Below are 26,694 nucleotides of genomic sequence, written 5' to 3' on the forward strand. Positions count from 1 at the left end.
AACTCGACAGAGTGTAAAACTTCACCAACCAAATCCAACCAAGTTTGACAGTACATCAGAACACTTACTTGGAAATGAAACTGATGATATTTGTGGCATACCACTTATGGTGGTAACTAAGAGACTCAAATATAAAACTTTCTATCTGATAAATTTAACTCAGAATATAGAATATGCTTCCAGTGCAGATTCAACCTAAAGTATCCAAAGATGAGAGGAAAAACAATGTAATTCAAGAAGACTACCCATCATAGGTAAGTCAAACTACTTGTATAACAAAGGGGGGGTGAACTGATATCTCGATTGACAACTTTGTCAAAAACTTGTAAAAGAATGTACTTCGATGCAAATACATCAAAGGAACTTTATTTGAATAAATGAATTCCATATTTGTTCTTCTAGGTAAACATACAAGTTCATGGTAGCATTTTAAAAAGTTCATAACTTAATGGTTTAAACCTTTCTTTTTAAGCCACTGTTACAGCTAACCGTATGGCTGATGCATTAACAAACATAGAAACTAAAAAGAAGTAAGAAGAATTCTTCACTAAAGCTATCTCTCTGCTAAGACAAGTCAAAGCTATATTGAAGAATGACAATGATGGAACTACTAATTTCAGAATCAAAGTCAAGAAGAATAACTATACTTTTGCTCGTGGATTGTAATATCTATACTTGGTGTATTATTGCTGTCCAACTTCTAAACAGCCTCAAACTCATGCATTATGCCATGAGGTTCTATATTATTTTTACTAGGATTAAGTCTAGACATAGGTCATATTTTGTTTAAGAATGAACTTTTTATTCTTAAATTGACAGAGGTCTGGGTAAATCCCCCTCTTGTAACACCAGACTTTAGCTAAATGCTAACAGATGCAGGATAGGGGATGGCTTAACGCCCTACCACAATGGTGGTTCCCTTTGCCCGAAAAAGAAAACCTTTCTTTCTAATTCCATTTAATGGAGATATTGGTAAGATGAGAAAATTAAAACCCAAAAGCTAGCAAAAGACCTATTCTAATTTGACATACTAAAATTTTAGAATCGCCAAACTTGACTCATAGGCTTGTAGACAAGTTAGTCAGAGAGTGAAAGTAGTGTAATACGAAGAAAAATAGAAAATAAAGAATAAGAAGTACAATAATTTTTGCCACAGCTAAATGGTGAATGTGTGTATGAGAGAGAGATCATACCGATGCTGTAACAACTGCTGCTTCGATAGAGGAATGCAACCACTACAGCTTCAATGGTTTCAATGGAGAGGCATTTTGCCTTAATTTAGTTTAGAGAGGGAGAAAGAGGCAGTGAAGTGAAAAAGAAATGAAAACCTCTACAGATTAATAAATATAATCTTCTGACCACTACAGTCGGAAGTAAAGTTGAATATATTTAATTATGCAATATTTCTGACTTCAGTAGTAGAACACATTTAATATATTTATAGTGAAGCTTTTTTGTAATGTATTTAGCAATATATTTATTTTATTATTAAATATCTCGACTAAAGTAGTCAGAAATCTAATTAATAATATATTTAATTAATTATTAATGTTTTGAATAAAGATATAATTATATATTAGGTCATATATTTATTTAGTTATTAATATTTCTGACTATAACAGTCAAAAAAATATATGTAAGAATTTATTTTACTTATTTTCTCAAGCAAACAATGTTTTTTAGTATAAGAAGTAGTCCCTGACTAGTGAAAGGATCTACAATGGCTTTATGTTAGTGTAATGATTTTTTTTGGTAAGATAAAGTCTATGCCGGTAGGTTAGAATGCCAAAGATGATAGATATTTGTTTAGCTATTAGTATTTCTGACTACAGTAGTCGAAAATATATATTTAATAATTTATTTATTTTATTATTTATATTTTTGACTAAAATAGTTGAAAATACAATGTTAATAATTTATTTAAATAATTATTTAATTTCTAAATAAGGATATTATTATATATTTAGTCATATATTTATTTAGCTATTAGTATTTCTAACTACAGTAGTCAGAAATATATATTTAATAATTTTTTTTTGATTATTTATATTTTCGACTAAAGTGGTTGGAAATATAAATTTAATAATTTATTTATTTGATTATTTATATTTTTGACTACAGTGGTCGAAAATATATATTTAATAATTCATTTATTTGATTAATTATTTTCTCGACTACAGTGGTCGAAAATATATTGGTATTAATTTATTTAAATATGTTTCCGACTATAGTAGTTGTAAATATATATTTAATAATTTATTCATTTTATTATTTATATTTCCGACTATAGTGGTCGAAAACATATATTTAATAATTAATTATATAATTATTCATATTTCTGACTACAGTAGTTGGAAATATATATTTAATAATTTATTTATTTGATTATTTATTTTTTCAATTATAGTGGTTGAAAATATATTGGTAATAATTTATTTAAATAATTATTTAATTTGGTATAATTATATATTAGTCATATATTTATTTAGCTATTAGTATTTTTGACTACAGTGGTAATATATATATATATATATATATATATATATATAATAATTTACTTATTTAATTATTTATATTTTTGACTACAATGGTCGAAAATACATTGGTACTGATTATATATTTATTAATATATTTATTTAATTATTTATATTTTCGACTAAAACAGTCGAAATATATATTTCCCAAAATTTACCATCAAATATTCTGACTGTTGTAGTCACAAATATTACAGGGAAAATATTTGATAAAAAAATAATAATAAAAAAAGTAAATTTTCCAACTGAAGTAGTCAGAAATTTTCGACTACTTTTTTTAGTCAGAAATTTCGATCGAAAAATAGCGAATTTCTGGTAGTGCAACTATCAACTTGGAAGAGATGCTCAAACAACTTTTAGTGTCTCAAGAGTAGTTGTTAGCAGACATGAAGAACCATCGGGAGGCTTCAAAGATAATTAAGGAGGTAGAAGTAGAGTTGACTTCCCAACCTGTTGAAGACAAAGTTGCTAACAGTTCAAGGAAGTCTGAGTACTCAAAAACTAAAATTGTTGAAGGTTAAGGAGATACTACCATCACCATATGAATCGCAACCATTCAGTTGTCATTTTTTTCTTGAGACTAAAATTGAGAAGGTGAATAAGAGTGAGGGTGTTGTGGATAATGTGAATTTTAAAGTGGGATTGGTTAGGCCTCACTCAAAGCACTTTTCTACATTGTGTTTAGATGATTTCTTGTCTGTGGAATCATTTGAAATAGTAGAAGAGTGTGAAGATGAGGAACAAGAATCCTATATTCTTAATCTTACACTGGATAAACAATATAAAAACACTCCTCAATTTGAGGCCGAGTGGGTTACCATGCACAATCTATTCTTCAGTTCCTTAATCTTTGTACCACCACCTTATGAGCAAGGAAAAAGATAGATGCGAAGTTGGGGGTGAAGTTCATATCTTTAAAGTGGAGGAAAAACTTGATTGGGTCATGCCGTGACACTAAATTAGGAGCTTCTTGGGAGGCAACCCAAGCTAAGGTATGTTTTCTTTTTAGTTTTTAGTTTTTTATATATCATGTAGTTTTTATTTTTGGTTGACTCGCAGGTTAATGGGAAGTCTGAGTACCGAAAACCTGAGGTTGAAGCATGGCGAAGACTAAGTGTGGGGTCCACGAACCTTCTTGATATTTAAAGATGCTACTAGCTTGGCCTAGAGGCCTTGAGGAGTATTTTTATCTCTTACTTTAAAAGTTCACTTAGGGTACAAAGTAGATTTTTAAGTATGGGGTGGGAAAATTGGGAAATTCCCAATTTTTGGCTCTATTTAATTTTTTTTTAGGATAGGAATAAGTGAGATATTTGAGTTGGTGCTATTTTTGATTGCATGGTGCAAGTGTTTTGTTTGATAAAAGCATGTTGATTGAGGGAATTTCTACTTTTAAGACTCTTAGGCTCATGTTTTGACTCTTGTACTTGTTGGCTTAAAATTTGAATTCATGCTATTGTATGGTTGGGAGTCTATGATGATCCTATGTGAATCGAACATGTGCCATGTGTGTAAAGTATTTGTGTATTCCTTGTTGAATATGATGTTTAGAACTTGCCCAATATGTGTGCAAAGCAAAATAAAGAGTATGGGTTTAGAAAAGATTTAGGCATTTCTTTGATAGCCTTGTTTTGTACTTTCTATTTGTCCTACCCTTTGTGCATTATCCTTGTTAACCTCTAGTGCGCCTTTAGATTTTTCTTTGGTATCCTATAAGTAGCCTAATCCCTTCTTTGATAGACCTTAATTTGATCCAAAAAGCTCCTAAGTGCTTTAGTGAAAAAAATGAATTTGAGAAAGGAGTTTGAGAAATTGAAGAAGAAAAAGGTGAAATTGATGCCCCAAGATAATAGTTATTGGTGTTTATACTTGATGTGTGGTGGTTGGGAGTGATGTAAATGGTGTAAGAAATATTTCCATGGTTGTGAAAAAGAAAAAAAATAAATCTTGAAGGAATAGACAACGCCCACCATGTGTTTGTAAAAATACTTAAAAGAGATGGCTCTTAACAAAAAGATATGGGTAGATGGAAAAAGTGTGAATAGGTTGTTGAAGGTGGTTTTATATGAAAAATTGTGATGTATTAAAGCACTTAGTGAAGATAGCCACTATTCTTGGACAAAATAGTTCCTACCCGTCCCTTAGCCTACATTACAACCCGGAAAAGACCTATTTGATCCTAAATTTCACTTTCTAATATTAGTGGAGTATGACACTAAGGGCAAGCCTATGGTTCATTATGTGTAATTTGTGAATTCTTTGTGAGAGTGAGCGTATGATTTGTATACCCATTATGATAGTTGCATTATTGTGAGTGTTTATGGGTAGCTCTCTTATTGTCAGGGCACATGTTTAATGAATGTGGGTGATTTGTATGATGTTTTATATTGAGAAATATGCATGAGTTTGCCATGTATTGGGTTAATTCTTGAGGCTAGGGTATTTTGGAATAGGATTCTTGAGCTTTCAATTGTGTATAACATGCGTAGTGTTGTAAACTTGCATTCCATATAGTCATTGTAGTAATAGCTTGAGTTTCTTGCATGTAGTAAAAGTTTGGAGTATCTTCAGCTCATGATGCTTATAGTTAAGAATTGTTCCAGGACGAACAAGGCTTTAAGTGTAGGGTGGTGATATTGGGTGTATTCATGCATTCTAGCCTTGCTATTCTAGTATTTTTAGCCTTGTTTTGAGGATAATTCATGTTCTTAGTGTGTTTATAATGATATAAATGTGCATCTAAGTGTCCATTTATGTGTTTACAGTGTTTAATGGTGTTTTCAAACAAGTTTTGATTCAAATTGATCATTTAGAATTCAACCGAGAAAACTAGTGTGGCTATCTTGAGCTGGGTGTTTGTCTAGTCTATCGTGTTGGGTTCTAATGTGATTAATGAGTTCTTGAGGTTGTTATTGTGTATTTATATGTGAAAAAACTTGATTATAATGTTCAATGGTCAAGCTAAAGATCAAAGTGAATGAAGCCTTGTCTTAGCTCGTGTTTCTAGTTCGTCGTGTTGGATGTTGTGTTGTTTTGAGCTTTAAATTGTTGTGTTTAATGGTATATGATTCTTGGTGAATGTATTATGATGATATATGAAATATATACAAGCTTAGAATCAAGTGGACACAACTCAAAATGTTTTGTAATGGATCGCGGAAGCACAATACGGAACTTGATGCAAATTTGGACATCTGAAATGTCCAGGGAGAGTGAGGGCGCGTGGGAAGGATTTTTCGCGTGGGAAGCACTCTAAATGGTTCAGAAGTCACCAAAATAGTTAACCAAGGAAATATGGAGGCGACACCTTGCCTGGAGCAGTGCTCAACCCAGGAGCGGGGTTATAGCCAGGGCGGCGCTCTCTCCACTCCCGGGCTCAATAACTGAACGTTTCCAACTCCAACACGGACTTGGCTTGCTCCAATAATATAAATACATGTTATATCATGTTCTTACATACTTTTGGACATCTTGGACTAGTTGTGGGGATGCTCAACACTTTTTTTAGGGTTTATATCTCTTTACTTTAGTTTTCTTTATGGTTTGTATCATCAATCCAAGAGATTGGATGATGAATATGTCCATTAAAGGATAAAACTCCCTTTCCGGGGTTAAGGCCAAGTTCATAACTACTTTGTTTTTGAATTAATTTCGTTTAATTTCTTATCATTATGGTTGTTTGTTTCATGATTTAATTATTTTGAGGATTGGTCACCCTTAGAATACATGTATTATCGACCTTGCAATCTCGGGAGAGAGAATAGAGAGATAGAACATGGGAATAGATGAATTATGATTCTTATTTCTTTATAAAATAAGGAATTCGAATTAGCCTCTAGGACAAGGATGTACTTAGAAGCCTTACTTGATTACCCGTAGGATGATAGCTTAAATAACCTAATTGAATTATTACATCCCTGCTCAACGATGTAGTTGTAAGGTTCAACTTAGGTAAAGGGTTAGAGGTTGGATAACTATGATCATGCAATTAACCCTACGAATCAACAACCAAGATAAGTAATTTAACGAATGAAATTCAATAATGGAGTATGATTGTTCGTAAGCCTTAACCCTGGTTCTTTATCCATTAATTGTCCTAAGTCATTTACTTTTCCCCATTAGTCTAGTTTACTTTTTAGTTTACAATTCCAAAACTTTATTGTTTACTTTTCTCAATCATTAAACTAGAATTGGATAGTTGGCAAAACCAAGTCCCTGTGGGATCGATAACTCGGTTTTCTTGAAGTCCACTTTACAACTTGGTAGACCATGTACATTTACGTGTGTGCTTGGGCGCTGTAAGCATGCCATGGGTATTGGTTCATATCAACAATTGTACTTCCCTTACCTCGTCAATTCGCCAGGGTTTCCACAACCCTAACTATGGATTTTAGCTGCTCATGATTGTTAAGAAATCAATAACATTCATACTGGAAAGCAAAGATGAAATCACAATGAAAAGAAGAATGAAAACCCACAATCGTAAACTAAATAATCAATCAAAGTCAATACAAGGAAATCCAAAGATCAAAGATGGATCTTGAAATAAAAATATGATTTTGAGTGTTAAAAGTGTGTTTTTCTACTAAAAAGTACTTTAAAGTATTTATAGTACATAAGAAAACCCTAAAAATAAAGCCTGAATAAAATAGTACAAAATTGGGTCGGTGGCAACCTGCTCCCTGAACCTGCAGTGTGGTAGGGCACAGGTAGTGCCTGCGGTCTGGCACAGGGCACAGGTGCAAGCCATAGGTACTAGATGGACAATTTTCCTGCAAGTTAGCTCTCGATATTTTGGGTTTTTGGCACTCGCTTTGTCTACATGTGGTTCGTACGTTGACTTAGTAGGTGCTGGGAATTAGTTTTTCAGCTCTTCTTTGACTCTCGAACATACATTGATCACAATCAGGTCGGAAAACATCTCAAACATCCATAATAGCTCCAAATGTGGTCAAAAACACCTTAGTTCACCCTTTTCACAAACTTATCACTCAAAATATGGTTTCCTGTAAAACATACCTAAAATAGATGATATCTCACAAAAGGCCTCAGAAACTTGCATATTTTCCTTATTTTAAGCGTTGAAAGTGCTATATTTCTATAGCACATCAACACCCTCAACTTAGAATGTTTGCATGTCCTCAGGCATAAAAAACACAACAAACAAAAATGATGCTTAACTAGGAGAATCTAAGCTATTCAAGGAAGTCAGTCATCACATTAAGTTCAAGTAACAACATCCCCCTCCAATCTCAATTTTCAAAACCAACTATGTATGAACATAAAGTACAATAGTATGACACAATGGAATCAAGCCATGGAAATTAAATTAGCAATAGACAACCACTCATAGATAAAAATTACACTACCCAAACAAGTAAATACCTAGCAACATGACTCAAGTGCTTTCACAACAAAGATGTCCCACTTACTCATATAAAATCATGCATGTCAATGCAGGGATGGTAAAGAGACACGCACACTCAACAAAGAAGTTCCAATCAATGCATGTCAAATACCATAGGCTTGTCCTTATTTTCTTTACCTTAACATTCGGATAGTCAAGTTAGGATCACTATAGTACTTTTATCGGCTTTGTAGGCTTGGGGGTCTAGTATGGAATATATGGACATATGAAGTGACTAAGCCTCCTTGACACTACAATAACTTTGGGGTCTCACTTATTAGCCAATTTTCTCTTTATTCCACCCTTATTTCTCCCCTTTATTCTTTTATGCACATTCAGGTTGGGTGTGGTCTTTTATTCTTTCCTTTTCTATTTTTCACAATTTTTTTTTCCTTTTCTTTTTTTTTTACCAGGCCCAGCCCTACTAACTTTTTCTCTTTACCCTTCTTCATACCCATTTTATACTATGCACCTCTATGATAGCCACCCTCAACTTAGGCATTTTACCTGTGTTGAGGTGCACAAAGTCCTAGGAGGACTTGGGCCAAAACAGGTAAGTTATAATACAAATTGGAAGATAAATGGTTAAAACAAGAAAAAATAGGTTTACAAGGCTCAAAGCAGGGATCAAAGGATATAATGCACACATGGAAGGTCATTTAGGCTAAAGTGAACTGAAATAAAACACGACCTATGATCCTTTCCTAACCGACTATCCTTCAACCTAGGCAAGACTAACCAGACAAGTTATGAATTCGACATACAAAGGGAACTAGGTAGTATCTCACACATGCATAACATAGAGTCAATGTCGCCAACTACAACCTATCCTGTTCATGCAATTGTTAAAGTGATTATCATATCCCTAATACTAATATCATAACAAGATCCACAAAATTCACACATATATACATCAACACAGTTCTAAAATATTAAATTTTGAAGGGCATGAAAAATCAATCAAAATATGACTACTGCCCTAAATACTCAAAACTCTTCTAATTACACACAAACAAAACACAACATGAAGAAAAACACAATACGACACATAATTATCCTAGACTTACCGGTTCTTCAATCATACTGAGGTCGATAGGAAAAGAAGCATAGAAAAAACCCAAGGTGGTATGGTATGCCTACCCCTAACTAAAATACTTCGTACTTTCCTCAATGAACTAAAATAACTCAAAACATAAGGAAGTGAGAACATACCTGGGATGCACTAGGCGTTCGAGTTAGGAGCATCCCTAGATGGGGGCATATAAGCTGGCGAAGGCGATAGTGGTGGTGCACTACTAATGGATGAACCCTCTGCTATAGATGTACGTCTCTTCCTGTCGATGAATGCAATCTCTAAAGAATTATGACTGGATTTTTTAACAGCCTCCTCCTCTATCATATCAGTTCCTAAAAATTATCTAAGTGACCTCTCTTGGTTCCAAGTACTGGGACTTCCTCCTCATCCTTTGCAAAGAAGTCAAAGTATCTTGGCATATGCAAAGATGATATCTAGATCACAGAAGGTAAAGTCGAGGGAGTAGCTACTAAACGACTTTATGAAAGAGAGTGTACCTCTACTCGTTAGATATCAAAATCCTCTCTCAGCTGAACTAGATCTAGCGTACCTATATCTGTATATCGGGATGTAACCCATCTCTCTAGTTCATCGATCTATATCTAAGAATCAACATACAACTCTGATAGTATGGCTCACTGAGCAGTCTCCCATCTAGCCTCTACCTACTCAACTCTAGTCCTAGCCCTTGATTTTATCTGCCCAAAGAGGGTAGTCATCTCGGTATCAACCACGTTCAACCGAGTAGCTATATCCCTCTGGCGGTCCACTAAGCTCTACATAGACTCACTAGATATAGTAATCATCCTATCATAGAAGCTGTAGTAGATGGGCGAGCAGGCTCTATAGATGTACTAACCAAATCTGAGTTCAAAGCTAGGGCTAAAGAAGAAGTAGCCTGTATCCCCTCTCCCTGTGTGTCTATGTCAATACCAATACCTAGATTCTCAAATATAGAGAATCTCTCTTCTTCTGTATGTCTATATCAATACCAACACCCACATGATCTGTATGGACTCATCAGGATCTACAAAAATTTCTGGCCACTCAGGCTGGGCCTGTGGTACTGCTGTCCACTGTCTTAATCTCCTAGATATACCAAAAGGTGCTAACCTTTCATAATCCTCATCTGTGAAGCCGTGGTAGCAGGTACTCATCAATACCTGGTAACCCAGGCACTTCGGCCTTATCACATAGCCTCTGGATCATGCAAGGAAATGGAAAATTAGTAAGCTCACCAAAGGCTCTATCATGTAGCGCAGTCTCAGAATAGCTGTAAAATCAACATCATCCCCGGCCATTAGACAGGCAACCAATGCTGCTCTTTCCCATATTAATGTGTTATGTAAAATAGTGGGTATCAATTTGTATCTAATCAGTAACCACCAAAACTTGGCCTCTACTATCAAGAGGCCCTTCTTGATCATAGCCTGACCCTCAATCCATGGGGTCACATCACCCAGTGGTGTAATATAACTGGCTATCGACCTAGCCATCTCAACTCTCTCTAGCTGGTACTCAGTATCCTGTATGATATGTCAATCTCGGGTGATCCTCAGTCTATGGTCATACTCAAATATAGATGCAAGAGTGATATAATCTGGGGTAAATATGACTCTGTGGATAGTCTCTGTCAATATGTCAACTTTGACCCCTCTAACCAGTATGTGATCAAGTTGTGGCTGTCATGAAAATTTGATAAAGCATGGATTATGGTGCATAGTATGGACTATGGTAGCTCTATAGGATACATAAAACTCATATACTATAGTTGATATGTAGAAACTGAGTGGTCTGGTCATCCACTCTAGCTAATATCTATTAAATATTTCCTGTAGCTATGATACTCATTGTATCCCCAATAAGTTGATCTGATGCTCCTCATAAATACATCTCATAGGCATTCCCAACTCCTAAACATGACTATTAATATCATAAATCTCCCACATCCCTTCCATACACCGTCTCTGATGTCCCTCCTCAAGAGGTACATCTAGGGTAGGTGCAGGAGCAAGACTCTATTGTACTGAAGCATCGTGGGAAGGCTAATCATCACCTTTATCAGATTGTATACCTCTATCTACTATACATGAGTAGTGATACCATCTTTAGACTTGGGCACCATAGATGACTGCTACTGCTCAACCTCATCAGATAAATCCTAGGACCCCTCCTTAGACTGGGGGTCCTGAGCAGCAATATATGGAGTAGTCTCTAAATCTACCTCTACCTCTTTATCATCATGAGATAAAGGAGCATGGCCAGGCTATAGCCGATTGAGCAGCCTAGCGAGTTTGCCCTCCCATGACTCTCTGTGTTACCCTACATTGTTACCTCGAGTACTCCTTCATTGATCCATTAGGATTAGGAGACTCTGCCTGTCTCCTCAAAGTACCATTCTTCTTCTTCTCCACTACTTTAGGTGCTATGTATACCTAAAATACCAGTCATTAGTTTCCAACAAAAGTGAGAGATAGCAAAAGTTGAAGAAAAACTCAAAATTCTAAAAGTTCAAATTTTTCCTCAATTTTCACACCCCTATAACCTATTTGAAATCCCTGCAAGTCAAATGTATCAACACTAATAAAGAATCATGAATTTCAAAGAAAATAACATGTTCAAATCATGGTATTACTGTATTCATTCAAGTTCAACTTCCGGCCAGGGCCTAAACTTAGGATTTTAGTTCAAAACAAAGACCTACCTTATGATTTTAGGCTACTTTAAGGATCCCACTTACAAGCATTATATTGTATATATATTTTTCAATGAAGTACACATATCCACTTTTTTCAACAATAGATAAACCAAAATATAACCATTAGGAGCCAAGAAAGTTACCTCTTATATGAAGAACCGAAAGATAATAATGACTACCTCAACAAAACCAAGGTTGAAACTTGTTTTTAGCGTGTTGGGATAAGTTGGTATCTCAAACAAGTGCCAATTTAGACTTTATTTAAGTGTGGGGTTGGTTTATATTTTAAGTGGAAAGTTTGAATTTAACGAGAAAAGTAAAGTTTTGAGGATTAGAATAAAGGTAATAATGTTTTATCTAGGTGGGGGTCTGCTTTAGTTCATATTTAAATGTTGGAGGGCCCAAAATTTTAAATAAAAAATAGGCCCAAAATTTGACCTACCTGCGGCTCGTACCCGCACCATGTACCGCAGTTGGGCCTTGGGTGCAGGTAGTACTTGTGGCCTGCATGTACTGGGCGCAGGTACCGAGCCAAAAATTTTGGCCCATTTTTTTAGCAATATGGATTTGGTTTTTCGACATTTTTCTAGATACTTATGGTAGCACAGCCTAAGTTTTAGGTCCCAAAAGTAAAATTAAATGCCAGAGTCTGTAACTTACTATTTTTCAGCCTCAGAAGTTCAACTTTTTAACTTATTACTCAACTTACCATGTGGGACTTATGACCATGATGGACTGCTCACATAGTCCCCTTACTTAGAAATTGATGAATGTAGCAATTTTTACCATATTCTGCTTAAGGTTCAAAAGCTAAAAACCTACAAAAAAACAAAACAACAAAAACATGAACACTAAAATAGTGGGTTGCCTCCAACTCAGTGCTTGATTTAACATTACGGCATGACGTGTCTATATTGGTTACTCAGACTTCACCAATAACCCCATGATTTGCCTTCCATGTAGTGCTTGATTTAATGACGCAACACGACATAGGAATCTTGACTACTCAGAATTCATCAAGATACCCATAGGAATATCCTTCCTGGTCATCAATACAATCAATTACCGACACTACCCTTATGTCGATTAGCTGCTTTATAGACTTTCAGATGTTGAATATTGTCTCCTCACTGTTGACTCTAAATTGTATCTCATTTTTTTCCATGTCAACCATAGCTCTGCTTGTGGCCATGAATGGTCTTTCCATAATACTAGGCATCTCGGTGTCAACCTTATAGTATAAAATGACAAAGACAGCAGGAAAGATAAAGTTATCCACCCTCATGATCATATCAAATGAGATTCCCATAGGCTTTTTTACTATACGGTAAACCATCAATAGTCGCATCAAAGTCGGTTCTGAAGGGTTCAAGCTCAATTGCTTGAATATGGCCAGAGGCATCAAATTAATAATGGCCCCTAAATCATATAAGGCTCGAGCGAATCGAGATGACCCAATGGTGAACGGCAGGGTGAATGCACTGGATCACTCTTTTTCTATGCAAAGAACCTAGTCATGACTGCACTACAGTGGTGTACACCATCAACGTCCTCAAAAGTTGCTTTTTTCTTCCTTGTGTCCAACTATTTCATGAACCTGGCGTATCCAGGCATCTTCTCTAATGCTTCAAAAAGAGGTATGTTCAAGCTTAATTCTCTTAGCATCTCAATGAACTGCTTGGACTTTCCTTTCTCTTTCTTTTTCCTCAATTATTGAGGTTCTTAGAATCTATCAAACTTCTGGCTCAATGACTGGATCTTTACTTTTTTCTTCAATAACTGTACCTTTATCACTTGTTAACTACTCAGACTCAGTAGCAGGTGTCTCATCATCAATAGGTAGTGGGGGGTCTATAGTAATGTACCACTCCTCGTGGTAATAGCAAGTATGTGACCATAATTTCTTAGATTTTGCATTCTGTTGCTTGGAATAGTTCCTTCCTACCCCTGGTTTAGAGTTGTTGACATCTGTCCAAACTAGTGCTCCAACTGCATGATAGCAGTGGCATGTGACTTGATCTTCTGGGTCAACCCTGTAATATCAGCCTTAATCTCCTTAAGGCTAGCCTCCTGACTTTCTTAACCCTTCACCAGTTTATCCAGCATCTCCTTCATTTTGGATTCTACATTGTGTCTACTAGGTGGAATATACCTATCTCCCTTCTCTCTATAGCTATTCTTATCCCCTAATTACTATCTCACTCTCTTCTATGGTCTCTTTATCTATTATAATAGTTCTGACCTTTGTTCCCTTGTCCTTGGGATTGGAAATCTGCCATTTGACAATCTAAATAATTAGCTTCCTCTTCTAATTCTAACTCGTTCGCTTTGGAAGATGACCCATGTGTTGTTACTGCATTCACTTTCTCAAAATTAGCTGCTGCAAACTGTTTTTCTAGCACCCCTAAATCAATCCTTGGTAATGCAATTTCTTGTGCTACTATATTATTAGCTGCTCTTTAGTCGTAGGAAGCACTAATTGCATGTGTACCAGATCCACTCTCAGTCTCTCATGTTTGCCACCCTCGGTTAGTGAGTGAGATCTAGCCTAAAATATCTGATGTTGCCTCCTATTGTAATCTCATAAAAAATCCTCCAGATATGATATCTCATGTCTTTCATAGCTCTGGAGCTGAAGGTTAGGGCTCTGCAGAATATCTCTGATAAGCTCATCCCTGATAACTGATGATTTGACACTATGCTCAGCTTCTTCTTAAACCTGAACCAAGCCTCGTACATGGACTCTGACTAAAACTGCCTGAAATTATAGATCTCATCCTTGAGCTATAACATCCTTGATGGAGGAAAGAACCTATTTAAGAATTGTCTACGCAGCTAATTCTAAGTCATGATAGAACCTCTTGGACATTCCCCTAACCATAAAGATGCTTCTCCCATAAGTGTGATGGGGAAAAGCTTCAATCTAAGTGCTTCCTAGTTTACCCCTGGATTTGTATACGAACTGCAGATCCCGAGAAGATTAGCAAGGTGTATATTTGCATCATCTGTAGGAAGACTTGCAAACATACCTTTTAAATTTAGAAGTTGGTTCATTGCACTCATGATGTCAAACTTTATGCCTGGGGGGAAAATAGGAGGAACTATAGCTCTAGTCTCGGTCAACTCAACATATCCCAAATCTTCTTCTTCATTTATATATGACTGCATTTACTGATATGCAAGGATTACTTGAACACGGGCACCTATAGCTCTATTTTAGTTTCCACTGACTACTGCTCCGTGGTCTATTGCCGGTATCTACTCAGCAAGCTATGCCTCTATAGCTACTCTCTTAGCTTCCTCCATTGCCATTTTCTCTGCTTCAGCTTAAGCTAATAGCTCACATGTCTGATGATCAATAATATCTTGTACTCTTTTGGCAAAAGGTATAATATCATGAACCCCTTCAAGATTATCAACTCTTTTTGGCTCAAACATCCTACTATGTGTTTGTTGGATCCTCTCTGAATTTAGATTCACTAGTAGTAAGGGATTGACTCTACTCTGTATGCTAGGTATACACCGGTGTATGCCCAACTAAGAACAAAAAGAGAAACTAAAAACCCAAAAACTGCAAAACTATAAATCACTAATCAACATCGTATTCCCCAACAACGAAGCTAATTTTTTGATGACGTCTAAGCAACACCTCCTTTTAGATGATGGTATAGTCACTGTCAAGATATAGTAACCTAACTAAGGTTGGGGTCAAATCCTAAGGGAACACATGGCTTAGCAGATCTCACTGGTTAAAGTCTATAGGCAAAATAGGAAAATTAAATGGGGGGACTTGTTTGTAGTAGTCTCAAGCAACAAACAGTATTAACTTGGTTGAAAATCAGTTGTAAGTGAACACTAGTATTGTGTTCCCCCTGGCGTTTCAACTCCATAGGGTTATTGTGCATTGTTGAACCAACCTAATACCTTGCATGCAGAATCAATAAGTTATGTACCTCCTACAATTTTTTGGTCAAGTAGAAGGATTTCACCCTTTACCTTTTGATTCTGAGGGTTTTGAGTTACTAAACCTTATATTTATCCCAATTAGCTCTTACCTTTTGAGTCTCTAGTTATTATATAAAAGCTAACAGTCATTCATTATATTCCATTATGAGCAATGGATCGATAATTAACTCTCAAATTACTGTTATCTTTATCTTTTTATAGTCACTAATTCTCTTTTGGAGTAGGTAGCAATATTTAGGCGGGATCCTAATGTGTGCACCTATTAAGAAATCAATCATAACAAAGATAATGCAATATATGACATGGGTATTAGTTCATATAAATAATTGCACTTCCCCCACTTTGTCAATTCGCAAGGGTTTCCACAACCCTAGCTATGGATTTTAGCCACTCATGATTGTGAAGAAATCAATAACATTCAGTTGGAAAGCAAGGATGAAATCACAATGACAAGATAAATGAAATCCCACAACCAACTAAACAATTAATCAAAGTCAATACAAGGAAATCCCAAGATCAAAGATGGATCTCAAAATCAAAATATATTTCTGAGTGTTAAAAGTATGTTTTTCTACTAAAAAGTACATAACAGGTATTTATAGTACATGAGAAAACCCTAAAAACAAAGGTTGAACAAAATAGGAGAAAACTGGGTTGGTGGACACCTGCTCCCTATACCTACGGTCTGGCACAGAGCACAGGTAGTACCTGCGGTCTGGCACAGGGCGCAGGTACTAGATGGACAATGTTTTTGCAAGTCAGATCTTAGGATTTTGGGTTTCTGTCACCCGCTTTATCTACATGTGGTCCATTGGTCTACATGTGGCCCATAGGTTGACTTAGTAGGTGCTAAAAATTAGTTTATTAGCTCTTCTTCAACTCTCGAACATGCATTAATCACAATCAAGCTAGAAAATATCCCAAACATCCATAATCTCTCCAAAAGTGGCCAAAATACCTTTTTTCACAAACTTATAATCTAAAACACGATTTCCTATAAAACATACATAAAATAGATTATATCTTACAAAAAGGCCTCAAAAACTTGCATATTTTCCTCGTTTTAAGCATCGAAAGCTATATTTTTGTAGCACATCAATTGTTTTAGTGGTTGAAATAGGGGACATGAGTTTTCCCAAATTGATGAAAATTTTGGCTTGATAATGGAATTAACCTCAACCTACATTGTAAACTTGATTTTGAATATGGATAATTGCATGGTCTAACTTGTATTTTGAACCCATTGCATTGTGTTAAAGGACAAATGGATAACTATGATTTTGGAAGGCCTTGATAGCCATAGTTTTATATTTTAAATGGAACTTGGGAGTCTAATAGTTATATAGATTGGTTTCGCATAAATATATTAGCTTGCAATCATGTTGTATGATGATATCAAGGTGGTAAATGCCTTAATGAATGACTTCTGGGTTAATGGTTGGTTTATGTGCGAAGTATTTTAATTTTGGAAAAGGTAAGAATATACCCTTGAACTTTGATAAATGTTATAGATTTTCCCTCCGTCATACTTTAGGTAAAATATACCTTTGCCATTAATAAAAAGCTACATATATACCCTTGAACATTAATAAATGGTACAGATATACCCTTTATCATACTTTAGGTACAAATATACCTCTAAACTTTGATAAATGGTATAGATATACCCTCTGTCATACATTTGGATTGGTTTGTGGGTTAAATTAGAGTTATTTTTGGTTAGGATAGGGATAAATTAAATTTAAAAAGGGTAAATGAACAAGATTCTGACACCTATCCTACCGTTAGTGAGAAAGGTATATATGTACCTTTTCATTAATGGTAATTGTATATTTATACCTTAAGTATGACAGAGGGTATATCTGTACTATTTATAAAAGTTTAGGAATATGTACCTATTTTATTGATAGATGGTATATCTGTACCATTTATTAAAGTTCAGGGGTACATATGTATCTTTTCATTAACGACAAAGGTATATTTATACCTAAAGTATGATGGATGGTACATCCATATTATTTATTAAAGTTCAGGGCTTAATGGGGATTGTGAAGCTCACCGTGAAGGTTTAGGTTTCGAGGGGATCAATACTGGAAACCACATTTGCTAGCATTGGGGGTCCATGTGATCGTATGCTTGGTGAACATATTATATATATATTGGTAGGGATATAGACTTGGTATCTTTAGACTTTCCTTGTTTTTTCCTTAGTTCATGCATCTAACACGTACTAGGGCCTTCCAGTAGGGGGAGCTGGACCCATATAACCCATATGTACCTTTAGGACAGAGCGAGATACATAGTTAAAGTTAATATTTTAAACTTTCATGTTCATGACCCTTGTCCCTATCTCGACATGCTACATATGTATATAGAAATGTTATGTATATGGTTTTGATTTGTTTTAATAAATACCAGTATTTTATCCCTTTTCCTAAGTTACATATCAGTGCTCGCCCCACTGATCATTCCTAGACGCTACATCATTTCATGATGTATGGTCCAAAGGGTTTTCTATTGCTCCTATGCAGTGTTAGGTGATTTGGTATTCTTATGGATCTAATGTGAAGTGGTGAGCCTCCATCTTTCAAAAGGCCCTATCATTTTGTATGTTTCTTTATTTTCCTAGTATTTTATTTTTAGATTCTTTTTGACATCGTCTGGGGTATGTCCCGACGTAGTTTAGTATTTTGGTTTAAGAGGCTTTTTGGGACAGGGTTAGTTGTTTGCTTTATTTCGTAGAAGTAACATTTGACTATCTATCCTTCTTATTTATAGTTGGTTGGATTTTGCTATTTATATTTATGTACTCTTAATGGAAGGATAAGGGGGTTTTCTCTGGCCCATGGTGGGTTTATGATTGACCGTTAAGTCCAAGCTCAGGTTTGGGTTATGACAAACTTGGTATCTGAGCATCATTTAGGGTCGTTGGGTGTCTACAAAGTCATATCGTGTAGAGTCCCTTTTATGGGTGTTTAGTGTACCACACTTATAAAGAGGAGGCTACAAGGCATGTATGAATGTTTCTCTTTCTTGTGTTCTATTTTGGGTTATAGAGTCTAGCTATCTTGAGAACTTCTCTAACTCCTGGCTTACTCTCATTTCAGATCATGCCTTCCTAATGATCTTACGATCGTAGAAATTATTATGGATCCTCTATCCCACCTGTGGAAAATATAAAGGGAACTCACCATGTTTATAGAGTGCAGACCTAGTCTACTATCCCTGCTCCTGACTGTACTACTCCACGTGGAGTTCCACCTACCCCTACTAGTTTTCTTCAGGATTTCTGTGATGGTGATACTCATGCTCAGTCACTCTGGGAAATATCTCAAATGTGGAGTTCTATCAGTCTATTCATATGCTTGCTCAATTGGTGGCATCGCAGTCTCATTGATTTGATCATGTCTGTTCCGCTGCTAGTTCATCTGAGTTTACTTGGGTTGGACAGTTTATGATGTTAAATCCCTCAATCATTACAGGCTCTAAGGTTGAGGAAGATCCGTAAGGGTTCACAGATGAGATGGAGAAGATTTTTAGGGTGATGCATGCTATTGATTTTGAAGGTGTAAAGTTTTCTTCCAATCAATTGAAAGACATAGCTTACTAGTGGTATGAGGACTGGGAAGCGATGAGGGGTGATAATATTGAACATGCGGTATGGGATGAGTTTTCAGGTGCTTTTCTTAATCATTTCTTTTCTCAGGAGTTGAGGAAAGCTAATCCTGAAGAGTTTGTGAACATGAAGTAGGGTGATATGAGTGTTAAGGAGTGTGCCCTAAAGATTCAGTAGTTGGCCCATTATACTCTAGAGTTAGTGTCTAATATAAGTTCCAAGATGAGGAATTTGCTTCTGGCTTGTCCCATGACTTGGTGTTAAAATGTAAGACGGCTATGTTGAATAATGATATAGATATCTCCAGGCTGGCAGTTTATATGTAGTAGATGGAGGATGAGAAAAAAGAAGAAGGTAGAGATTGGAGAGAAGCAGAACAAGAAGTTTAGATATTAATAGTAGAGTGCAAATTAGCAGAACAGTGGGAGTGCTAGAAGATAGTATTCTAAGAAGAAGAACTGGGTTCATATTCGATAGCTAGTCCACCTTATCCTAAGCCTTTCGCTGATCATCGTTTTTAGACTACCAGTGATCCTAAGGCACAGGGTGCCTAGTATCAGGCTAGTGGATCTCAGTTAGCCCCACCTTGTCCTTTTTGTCGATTTTGTAGGCAGCTTCACTATGGATACTATGAGAAAAGAAGAAATCGATGCTATAATTATGGTAAACTTGGTCATATGCAACAAGATTTTCCTTTAGTTAGGGTTTCCATTAGATCTAATTAGGTTCTGGTCTCCACTCTTTTGGCTCCTGCACCTAAAGGCTCCACTTCGGTACTGCCACTGGCTGGAATCATCTTGTAACACCCCACATTTTTGGGCTAGAATTTAAATCATTTTTCCTATGCGTACAGACTTGAACCCAATTATTCTATGTATATACATGTGTGATTAAAAAATATGTGATGTGTGAATGTATTTGTATATTGATCTAGGTCATAATACCCTTCTAACTCAAAGATGAGTTGAGGACTTTTCTATCGATAGAGTTTTGACAAATGCTCTAGCTAGGGTCAACTTTAAATGAGTGTATCTCCCAACATATGTCGATTCAGGTGTCCTACTATGTACCGAAATAAAGACCTTTGAATCTTCTTTCCAATGCATTTGGTTTCACCTTAATAAGATATCCGAGTGGAATTATGCTCATTTTACCTCAGTATGTCCGTCTGTAATAAAGGTGACGACTTGCGGTGATAAGCCGTCAACTAAGTGACGAATTATCAAATAAGTCATTAGCGTTAACTAGAATGTTATCAACTTCATATAAAATGTGATGACTTGAGGTGATAATTTATCAACTAAGTGATGAATTATCAACCAAGTCATCACCCATAACCATCTCAGCTACAAAAGTGACGACTTGAGTTGATTAGCCATCAACTAGTTGATAAGTTAGAAACTCAAGTCATTAACTAAAATTTTTTAGTGATTCTTATTCAGCTTTGTAGAGGTATATTGGTCTTTTCCTCCCCTCAAACCCTCCCCCTCCCCCCATGATATAAATTACCAAATAAACTCACGTAGCCATTATCAATCAGTTTTAAAATCCATTAACCCACTTTATTCCCAAGAACAAGATTAGAGTTTCTTCTTAAGGTGATCCCTCAAGAACTTCAAGACTCCATTATATTCTCTACAATATAATCAAGAATTTAAGGTTCCCAATCCAAGAATGGCCAAGAAAAGTTAAGTCTCTTTCAAGATCAAAGCTTTAAGGTATGTTTGATGTTCATCTATGGACCCTTTTCACCCATGGAGTCCAAGAATCCATTTTTAAGTTTTAAATTATGGTTTTTACATATTATTATGAATTATATCCATGAAGCTTATATGAAATTTGATTCGAATCATGTTTACCATGTGTTTTCATTACAATTCACCCTTGAAACTTTTGAATGATGATTATTCATATCTTGAATCCTTAACCCATGTTTTAATGTTGCAACTATGTTATTATCACTTGATTTAACTATTTCTGTGCTTTAATTCATGACCCTCAAATATTTGATGAAATGTCTAAGTAATGATTTTGGAGTAATGCTTACTTATTATGGTTTCAAATGCTCTCATATGTTCATATTGTTATTGTTATCGAGTCTTGGGGGTTATGAATACCCAAAAACTTTGTTTTTTATATAATTTCAGTAGTTTTAGAATGGTTTTAGATTAACCATTAGAAGTATCATTCAGTAGTTATCATGATTAGTTCCTTGTTCAATTAAGCTTAGTTTAGTCCTGTAATCAGTGTCGGTTCAGTTGGGAGTAGTATTCAGTACCAAACAAACCTAGGGACAAGGGCTCACCCGCCATCTAGGACTAGGTCTTAGAAGTAATCCCTAAGTTCCAGAACTACGTAACTAGCATAGGTTAGGAGAAGTTACCCGCCAGTTTAGGACTAACACTCTCAGGAACCACCTGCCAGTTTAGGACTGCTCTCAGGGGTCACCCCCTAGATTAGGACTGACACCACAACAATTATTAGTACCAGTGGTACTAGCACCCTTCCAACTGGAGTCACAGGTTGGACCTCGATCAGCTCAGACTGTGTATGTCGGTTAGCTGATACCTCCCACACTTTTAGTTTTAGTATTCAGTACAAAATTCAATTTAGTTTTGCTTGACCATAGCATATAGTTTTATCAGTATTCAGTTACCAAATTGTAGTATTTCAATTTATAGATAATTTTTAGAATTATGTTATATGCTTGGTCATACATTCTCAGATTTTACAGCTTTCACGTATTTATATCAGTTATTCAGTTATCTCATGATTTTTAATCTGTCTTTACTTTACTTCATGTACATAAACCATGCATATCATCCTAACCTTATCACTCATACTAGTACATTCAAAGTACTTACCACATATATTTTCTTCTTGCTATGATGTCTTATATCATAGGTTCGAACGCTTAGTTTAAACCGTGTATAAATAAATTAGATTATCAGCAGCAGTAGTGGTGAGTCCTTATATTTTGAGGACATGATTTCTTTATTTCAGTTTATCTTAGTAGTTCAATTTTTCTATTCAGTTGGAGTTAGTTGGGGTTTTTTTCTATCAACTCCACAGTCAGTCAGTTATAAAGGCTTTTGAACATACATATAGTTAGTTGATTTATCAGTTTTTTAAACAGTTTTTTTAGTATGTCATTAGGCATTCAGATTCATGATTCAGTATGTTAAAACCTTATGGCATTTTTAGTAAAAATTCTGCACATGTCTTATGCTATCAATTTTATTCAGTACTTACAGCAAGTGCCAGATCATGGGTTAGCTTGTGGTCTTTTGGGACTGTAAGCACCATGTGGAGACAAGGGAGTATTTTTGGGCCGTTACACATCTCTATGCACTTGCTACTTGTCAAGAATCTGAGGCATCTCCAGATGTTATAATTGGCATGCTATAACTCTTTTCTCGTGATGTTTATTACCTTCTTGATCGGAGTTCTACCCTATATTATGTGACCTCTTATGTGGCTGTACACTTTGATTTTGGTCCTAAAAATATTTTTGACCCTTTTTTTGTATCTACTCTGGTGGGTGATTCCATAGTTTCTAGAAAAATCTATAGGGGTTGTGTGGTGTCCATCTTTCATAGGAAGACATTGGTGGATTTTAAAAAACTTGATATGGTAGAATTTTATGTAATCTTAGGGATGGATTAGCTTTATTCGTGCTATGCTTCTCTGAATTGTTGGACTTGAAAGGAAGGTATCTATTTTCCAAATAAGCTAGTGATCTAATAGAGGGGAGTTCCTTAGTGCCCAAAGGGAGGTTTATTTCCTATCTTAGAGCTCAAAAATTGATTTCTAAATATTTTTGTGTCATCTAGTTCTGGTTAAGGTTTCAAATCATGAAAGTCCTTCTTTGCAATTTGTCCCTGTGTTTAATGAAATTCTTAAAGTGTTTCCCAATGATCTTCTTAGAATTCCTGCTGATAGGAAGATAGATTTTCGGATTGATCTTCTATCATATACCTATCCTATTTTTATTCCTCTTTATAAGATGGCTCCGAATGAATAAAAAAAACTGAAGAAGTAGTTAAAAAATATTATTAATATGGTCTTCATCCATCCTAGTGTTTCTCCATGGTGCTCCTGTAATTTTTATGCCAAAGAAAGATAGGTCTTTTCGGATATGTATAGACTAACATCAGTTGAACAAGGTTACAATAATGAATAAGTATCCTCTTCCTAGGAATGATGGCCTATTCGATCAATTTTAGGTTCCAAGTATTTCTCTAAGATCGATCTCCATTTGGGTTATCACCAGTTGAAAATTAGAAAGGTTGATATTCCCAAGATTAATTTTCATACCCGATACAACCATTATGAGTTTTTGGTTATGTTCTTTGGGTTGACTAATGCTCTGGTTGCTTTCATAGATCTTATGAGTCGGGTGATTAGGTAGTTTTTGGATTTGTTTGTTATAGTCTTTATTAATGACATCTTGGTATACTCTAAGAGTGAGAAGGATTTTTCCAATCACCTTTTAATTGTATTACTGACTCTTAAGGACCAAAATTGTATGCGAAGTTTTCTAAGTATGAATTTTGGATATGTATTATGACCTTTTTCAGGAATGTTGTTTCTAGTGAAGGGATCAAGGTAGATCCATATAAAGTTTAGGCAATTAAGAAGTGGACTATACCCATGACTCCAATCGATATTAAGAGCTTCTTGGGCTTAGCTAGCATTATAGAAGGTTTGTGGAGAGTTTTTTATCTATTATTGTCCCGCTGATAAAGTTAACTACAAAATAGGTTAAGTTTTTATGGTCTAATTCTTGTGAGAGTAGTTTTGATAAGTTGAAGAATAAGTTGACTTCTGTACCTGTTTTGACCCTACCCGAGGGTACTGAGGGGTTTGTTGTGTACTGTGATGCATTTCGTGAGGGACTGGGTTATGTTTTGATGCAGTATGGTAAGGTTGTGGCTCATTCTTCTAGGAAGCTTAAGGTTCATAAGTGAAATTACCCTACTCATGATCTAGAGTTGGCAGTTGTGGTTTTACTTATAAAATCTAGCGCCATTATCTGTATGGGGGTGTATATGGATATTTATTCAAATCATAAGAGCTTGCAGTATATGTTTACACAAAAGTAATTGAATCTCAGGTAGAGGCGGTGGCTCAAATTTCTTAAGAAATATGATATGAGTCTTCACTCCATACAGGTAAAACTAATATAGTTGTTGATGCTCTTAGAAGGTTGTCCATGGGAAGCCTATCTCACATTGATGAAGAGAAAAGAGGGTTGGCGAAGGATATTTATAGGTTGTCTAACTTGGGAGTTCATCTCTTGTACTCTGTGGATGGAGAAGTGACTGTTCAGAAAGTGTTTAAGTCATCTCTTGGTGTTGAGGTGAAGAAGAAACAAGTTATAGACCCCATACTTATGCAGATTAAGGATGATGTGGGTCAACAAAAGGTTATGGCTTTTGAGATTGGGGGAGATGGCATCTTGAGGTATCAAGGAAAGTTGTATGTTCCTGATATTGATAAGCTGTGGGAAAGAATTTTGACTAAGGCTCATAAGTCTAGATATATATTTCATCCATGTTTAACTAAAATATGTCATGACTTAAAGGAAATCTACTGGTGGAATAATATGAAGAGAGATGTGGCTAAATTTGTGGCTAAGTGTATTACTTTTCAGTAAGTAAAGGCTGAGAAATTGAGGCTTGGTTGCATGTCTCAAGAGATAGAGTTACACATGTAGAAGTGGAGATAATCAATATATACTCTATAATGGGTGTTCTGCGGTCTCGTAATCAGTATAATTATATTTGGGTCATTGTGGATATAATTACTAAATCTTCTAACTTTTAACCTATGAGGAGTAACTACTTAGGTGAGGACTATGCTAAGTTGTTCATTTTAGAGATAGTTAAATTGCATGGAGTGTCGATGTCTATCATTTTAGATCGATTTACTCAGTTTTCTTCTCAATTCTGGCGTTTGTTTCAGAAAGGTTTAAGTACTCAGGTGAACCTTAGCACTGCTTTCTACCCTCAGATAGATGTACAAGCGGCGCATACTATTCAAACTTTGGAGGATATGCTAAGGGCCTGTGTGATTCACTTTAAGGGTAGTTTGGTTGACCATTTGCCTCTTACAGAGTTTGGGTACAACAACAGTTATCATTCTAGTATTCAAATGGCTCTTTTTGAGGCTCTTTATGGTAGAAGGTGCAGGTCTTTTATTAGATGGTTTGAGGTGGTAAGACTAGGTTTTTGTTGTCCTGGATTAGTTCATCAAGCCACGGAGAAGGTAAAATGATTAGAGAAAGACTTAAAACTAATCAAAGTCTCCAAAATTCTTATACAGATGTGAGGCGGAGGGAGTTAGAGTTTGAGGTTGGTGATTGGGTGTTCTTATGAGTTTCTCCTATAAAAGGATTCATGAGTTTTTGGAAGAAGGGGAAAATCAGTCCTCATTACATTGTCAGTATCAAATTGTGAGGAAAAGTAGGAATGTAATGTATGAGTTAGATTTACCAGTGATTTTGTCTTTGATTCATCTTGTTTTTCATGTGTCTATGCTGAAAAATGTGTACGTGATACCTCTTTGATAGTGCTAACTGAGAAAGTTGGTATGTCGAATTCGCTATCTTATGAGGAAGTCCCGATAGAGATATTGGATAGGCATGTCCGTAGATTGAGGACCAATGATGTAGCTTCAGTGAAGGTCCTCTATAGAAATCAAAAAGAGGAAGAAGCTACATGGGCATCAGAGGAAGATATGAAAACCAAGTACCATTCTTATTCGCAACGTTGGATGAAAATACTTAAGGTATGAATTTCGTTTGCCCTCTTATCGTATTTCAATTTTTTCATTTGATTATGATGTATTCTTGTTATTATCATGCCAAAAATATACTAACTCCTCATTCGGGGATGAATAATACAAAGGGGAGATAATGTAAGACCCTGTACAATTTCAATAATTTTATTTTTGACCCTCTCACATACGTAACATTGATTTTTGACTTGAATTATGTTTAGGGATGTTAAAAGTGTGTTTTGGGTATGTTTCAGAATTTTCGGAAGGGGTTCGAGGCTATTTTAGAACTTCAAGGTAGTGTGCCTCTGCGATAGTGGTGTGTCACACCACTGGAGCTTAGCAATAGTAGTATGGCATGGTGGCTAGCCTATACAATATTGGTTTGCCATGCTACTGTGTTAAAAATTTCCAGTTTTTGTTTTTTTCACTTGGGGTGAGGGATTTTTGATCTTTATACTCCTTGAACGACTTTTAAACATAAAATAACCCCTTTTCATTCAGTTTTCAAGACCAAAACCATTTTTCCTCTTTAACTCAAGACCCAAGAAAGCTCTAGAGTTTTACAAGTAATTCTCTATTCAAGCTTCAAACTTTGAATCCTCTTCAAATTGTTCT

This window comes from Capsicum annuum, chromosome 9 (genome assembly GCF_002878395.1).
Source record: "Capsicum annuum cultivar UCD-10X-F1 chromosome 9, UCD10Xv1.1, whole genome shotgun sequence".
In the NCBI taxonomy this organism is placed as follows: domain Eukaryota; kingdom Viridiplantae; phylum Streptophyta; class Magnoliopsida; order Solanales; family Solanaceae; genus Capsicum; species Capsicum annuum.